The following is a 6,000-nucleotide window of genomic DNA, read 5'->3' on the forward strand; positions in this document are numbered from 1 at the left end:
AACATCAAGCACATCTATAAACGGAAAAGCTTTCTGAAGGTCATTTGCTGCTTTTTGTTTGTGTTTTCTAATTTTCAGTCTTATAAGCAGCTTGTTACAAAAACACATATTTTCCCTTCTTTAGTCAAATCTACAAAAAATACCAAAGATAAAAAGGTTTGATGGATGTAACATTGTATTTTTATACCTGCAAAGGGATTTCTACAGCGCTGGACAAAAACTTCTTAGAACCTAACTGGTGATGTGTTTATTAAAGTATGCTGGCATGTATACCAACACACAGAGGGTGGATCTGAGTAGATACACTAACCCAGAGCTATCTACAACAATGCTATTTATACAGGACACAAAAAGCAAGAGTGGAGCAACTTAGAAGAGTGGAAGGGACGCTAATTATATGCAAAGAACAAAAGGTAAGTGAAAAAGTGTCCGGGCAATGACCATGAGGTATGCTGAGTGAGGTGGGATAGAAGTCCTCTCATTACATCTGAGAGAGAGACAACAGGACTTAATATCCAGGTAATAGAGCGCTATAACATCTATCTGCATGTGATCATGACAACAGTTAATCCTGCTCAAATCTAATCACAGTATTATTAAGAAATAAAGAATAAATATGATGAGTAAGAAAATTGGCACTGTTATGGCAACGATGTGTCCCTGTCTCTGTGTGTGTTTGGGAGCATGGTAGATATGGTGTGTGTGTGTGTGTGTGTGTGTGTGTGTGTGTGTGTGTGTGTGTGTGTGTGTGTGTGTGTGTGTGTGTGTGTGTGTGTGTGTTAGAGAGAGATTGTAAAAGACAGTAAGATGTAAGAATCCCTGACTTTTAACATGATTTTTAAAAATAAGTTGAGGATACTGTGACTGACAGAGTAAGGTGAGGAAAAGCATTCCTGTGTAACTGAGCTAAAAAGAAATCATGTTAAAATGATTAAAGATGATTTTAATGAAGTAACCTCTGCTGTAGTTAAAGTGGTGAAAAGTCAGAGAGAGAGGATAATGTGTCTGGACACTGGGTGATTGTCATCTCAGGAGATGTGACTTTCAGAGAGAAAGAGGGGAGGAGGAAGACGAGGGTGCATGTGGGCGAGTATAAAAGAATATGCCTAGGAACATTTGGGGTTTCCTTACATGAGGAAGAGGACATAAGCGCTGCCCTGGGACTCCACAGCTGGAAATTACAGCAAGAATTGCTAGAGGAGCAGCCATCGCCCGAACACTGTGGACTCACACAGTAGTTTTATATCTGTGTCTGCTCATTGTTGCCATGTTGGCGTATAACCTCAAAGGAGTTTTCCACTGGATTACAGCTTCCAAGGATTTGCCTCCTTTCCTATTTCAGTGTATCTACAAGGAACAGAGATAACTGTGTCGTGGACAAAGCCCTTCTCTCCCCAACCTCCCTCCTCTCAGCATCAGATCAGACCTGGAGGGGCGTGACTGGGACCTGATCTGAACTGGAGCAGTGCTCTGTGTGCAGGGCGTGGTCTGCAGGGGAGGCAGACTCACCTGCACGGCATACAATACAATACAACTTTATTTATATAGCACATTTAAACAAAGTGCTTTACACTAGAAACAGCATCTGCACTCACACCTCGCCGGCCTAAAGTCTGTGCTGACTGACTGTTGTGGTTGTTGTTGGTATGTGTCCGGCAGTGAGCTGCAGAGATGTAGCCGTGTTGTGTGTAACAGCAACCGTGGTTTATAAAAGTATGCTGAAAAGCATGAGCGAGTGGTCGTGTCTGCCGTGCGTCTTTCACACTCTGTTATTGGACTTCTGTGGAAACTACAGTTTTTCCATAATGAACACCATGTTTGAACATAAGGGTGGCATCATATCATCAGATCTGCTGTCATATGTCGTGGACAATTGGGTGAAGAGAGGGGCGGAGCTGTCAACTGATCACCACCTGGTGGTGAGTTGGATCGGGTGGCAGGGAAGACGCTGGACAGACGTGGCACGTCCAAAGCTATAGCAGGCCTCTGCTGGGGACGCCTGGCAGAGGCCTGAAGAGCTTTGGTGGTATTTTTATGGAGGCTGGGGACACTGAACGGACCATATTCAGCACCTCCATTGCTGAGACTGCTACAGTCAGCTCCTGTCACAGTGGTAACCCCTGAACCAGACGGTGGACACCAGAGAAGGGGGCCATCAAGCTGAGGAGAGCGTTGAATCAGGCTTGGTTAGCCTACAGGACTTTGGCGGTAGCTGATGGGTACTGGCAGCTTAGCAGAATGCGGCTCAGGCAGTGGCTGAAGCAAAAACTCGGGTGTGGGAGGAGTTTGGTGAGGCCAAGGGAAAAGTTTAGATGCCTTAAAGCCATCCTGACAAAACGTCAGGCAACTCAGGGATAGAAAGTGGTGCTCTGCATGCTGAAGTGGCAGTTCAGCCCTTTGATTCATGTTACAGCAGCTCATGAGTGAATGAACATGGTGCAAGTATTTTAAAAGTACACTTTTCCTAACACTTAAATTTACTTGAGTAGGGTTAGAGGCTGCCACGTCAGCATGCTGTCAAGTTCTATACTCTTGTTAATGACTTACGGCAATAATTTTATTCAGGTGTGTTGCAACAGGGACACATGGAAAGGTTGCAGGACAGCAGCCCTCGAGGACTGGAGTTAGTGACCCCTGCTACAAAGGGACCCTTTGTAGGGTCTCAGCCTTTGTCAGTGTTAAAAGGATCATACCTATACTGCAGCAAGCCACTAGGGGGCAACTGTGATATTTTATCCATATTTATGAGGCTGTCAAGTGAGGAAACTGATGCCACTGGAAGACTGACATCCAGGCCGCTGGTGACGCGAAGGCTGCTCTAAGTGCCTTTTGGATGGCTTGTCCCCAAAAGTATGACAAATATGTATGAAGCTTATGTGTAAATTCAATTAGAAAGATCTATGGCCTACATCTGTCCGCTCTCAGGTGCTGCTGGATGAATCTAAGGTTTATCACATTGACTTTCTCACAGTGTCAAGCTGTTTGTGTGTCCAGGCTAATCACCTTCTCCAGGCCAATCAGCATCCATGCTGTGTTCTCGAGATCTTACTGTGCATCTGTCTTTTGCACACACATTTTGTCCAATCCACCTCATCTCCACCTCTCATCACTCAAGCTCCATTCAAGCCACCTTCATCTCCACCACCAGCATGTAGGCTCGGGGGGATGCTGCTCTAATCCTTTTCACAGCTGGAGCTCCGTTCTGCTGAGACGGGCCATCGGAGTCTGTTATCTTTATGGTTATATATCTATATTCTGTTCATCAACAAATGATGGTGATTCTTTTGCTGCTGCTGTTGTAAATTTGGTAGAATAAAAATGAAATTAATTTGGTGAGTCAACAGCAAAGGATGAGGGGCAGTTTTACCAAGGTTCATCCTCCAGCACAAACTCCGAGTTATTTGACAAATGATGAATTTGTCCTTGTGAACTTTAGGTTACATGAGCAGTAAACCCACAGAATAATCAGAGACCTTTTTTTTTCTCGGTGATAAACTATAGAAATATATTCGTTTGAGCAATACAGTCTTTCAGAGAATGTTCTATAGTTCTTTCAAAGCATACTTGCTGTAGTCCTTTGCTGAGACTTGTTCAACTAAACTTAATCTTTCATGGTGCCTCAGTTCTCCAGAGCTGATGTTGCCAGCTTTTGTCTTCTCTCCGCATCAGTTTCTATCTTTCCTGTCTTTCTGTGATTGTTTGAGGTTGTCTGTGCTCCTGAGTGACACTCATTCCAGGTAGACATTATTTGGCACCTTAGCTTTTTGCCTTAAAGGAACTTTCTTTGTTGCTTCCTGTGTTCAGACCTTCCCTGGGTTTCCTCCTTTTACCTCTGGGGTCCCATTTCCCCTGCGATTTTGTAGATGTCCTGTTGAAACACTGGGGGAAATGCACTGAACTTTGATTGTCTCAAGGTCTGCTCTTGAGTCCACTCCATCATTTATAACTGCCATAATTATTACATCATTATTGCATGTGTGTTTTGTTTAAATACAATTTTAAGTAAGCCTATTTTTATGAATAATAATTTATTTGTGTTAACACTACATGAGAAAACGCAAATATGTTTACATTTTGTGTTGCCTGGGGGCCTGTTTTAGTGTCGCACTGCATTCCTGCCAGGAGTCAATATTAAATGTGGGAGGAGTTTACAGTCCACAAAAAAATGAATTATGCTTAACCCTTGTATGGTGTTCGGGTCTGTGAGACCCGTGTTCAGTTTTTTTCAAAAGAAAAATTAAACAATTAATTATTTTTTCACGTGTAAATGTGTTGTGTCTTTCCACTCACTCCACTTGATTATAACTGATTTATTTATAACATTTTATATAAAAGAAAAACGAGAAGCACATTAATTCATAAATGTGATCTAACAAAGGTAAAGGGAAAAAATTAACCATGTTTGCTGTTCATATGTCTTGTAATTGGGATGAAGTAAACATCTGTTGAGTAATTTAACATAAAATTGTTTGATAGTGTTAATTTGGAAAGCCAAAACTCTTGCGGGTCCACCAGACCCATGAACACTGGCTGAGTAACAAAAATACGAACACCACACAAGGGTTAAGGGGACATGGACCGCAGATCTAAGTCAAGAAGAGCTTTGCTCTGCAAACTGACTCATTCCCTCTTTGTTGTGTGCAGCAAGGTATGTTTGTTTATTTGTTTATTCTGCGTGGCACACGTTTATAGTTCAATTTGTGCCGTCTGTATGATGTGATGCATGCTTGTTTGTACAATATGATGCATTTTGCACAGTTTGATGGTGAATCTGATGACAGTGATGTTAAAGTGCCAGGTAGCAATTAAATTAATCAGTAACTTGAAAATCCTAGTGTCATGTATTTCTTGGAGGGAGTGATAATTGAACTTGGACCTGCTGAAGTTTCTGTAACCTGCCCGCACTCGATTGTCAAGATGACAATCACAGATAAGACACTCTTTAGCATTAAAGACACACAAGTCTAACAGTGTGTTATGAAGAAATCTATAAGACAGACACTGACATTCGTCCTCTGAAGAATAAGACTCTGAATTCCCTAATAACAATGTATGAAGATGCTCTCCTGGAGTACTCAATGCAACACGGCACATTCACCCATACTATTATCTATACTTTCAGTGCTTTCTAACTGACATTCATATTCTGACAACCTACAACCTACAATTACTACATAATTCCATTTGTTCATTCATAGTTTTGATGCCTTCAGTGAGAATCTACAGTGTAAACATTCATGAAAATACAGAAAAAACCATTAAATGAGAAGCTGTGTCCAAACGTCTGACCGGCAGTGTGTGTCAAACACTATGTAACAATATGGCAAAAACCACAAGGATTTTGGAAAAAGCAAGGCACGTCCTGAACAATAAAACATTGCACACACCTTACTGCACACTGTAAATTATTGTGTTGGAATCTGGGACAACACTTAGAAGAGTTCTCTACAAAAAATATACACAATGCAAAAAAGAGCAATAAGAATTATGCATAATGTTTGGTTTCGTGAACGCACAAATAATCATTTTTTAAACTCACAAGTTATTAAATGCATGGAATTGATTTGAATTTAAAACCGCACAGGTGACGTTCAAAGCAAGTAATAATATCCTTCAAAGTAATTTTCGAATGTATTTCAGAATAGTCTTCAGACAGAACGACTTTTCAAAATAAGATTACCCATCAGACCAAAAGGTTACTCAGGAATGTGCAATAGGCGAGTTAATGTAATTTTCTTCTTTTTGTTTTAAAGCACTGACCTATTGTACCTCTCTCCTTATTCATGACGTTAACCTGTGGTGTCATTGGAATGTTGTGGTTATGCTGCAAAGCATATATGTGTTGGTAAGGAGGGTGGGGGTGGAGACGGGGAGGAAAGGGACTCGTAGGGTTTGAGTTTGGGGTAATGTTCTCGATATGTTGTATGTTTGTGGTGTGCTGTATAAGACAGTTTCCCTTTGTTCTAAAACAAATAAATATTGTGTAACAAGTGTCACCTG

The sequence above is a fragment of the Aulonocara stuartgranti genome, assembly GCF_965226115.1.
Source record: "Aulonocara stuartgranti genome assembly, chromosome: 3".
Classification (NCBI taxonomy): Eukaryota; Metazoa; Chordata; class Actinopteri; order Cichliformes; family Cichlidae; genus Aulonocara; species Aulonocara stuartgranti.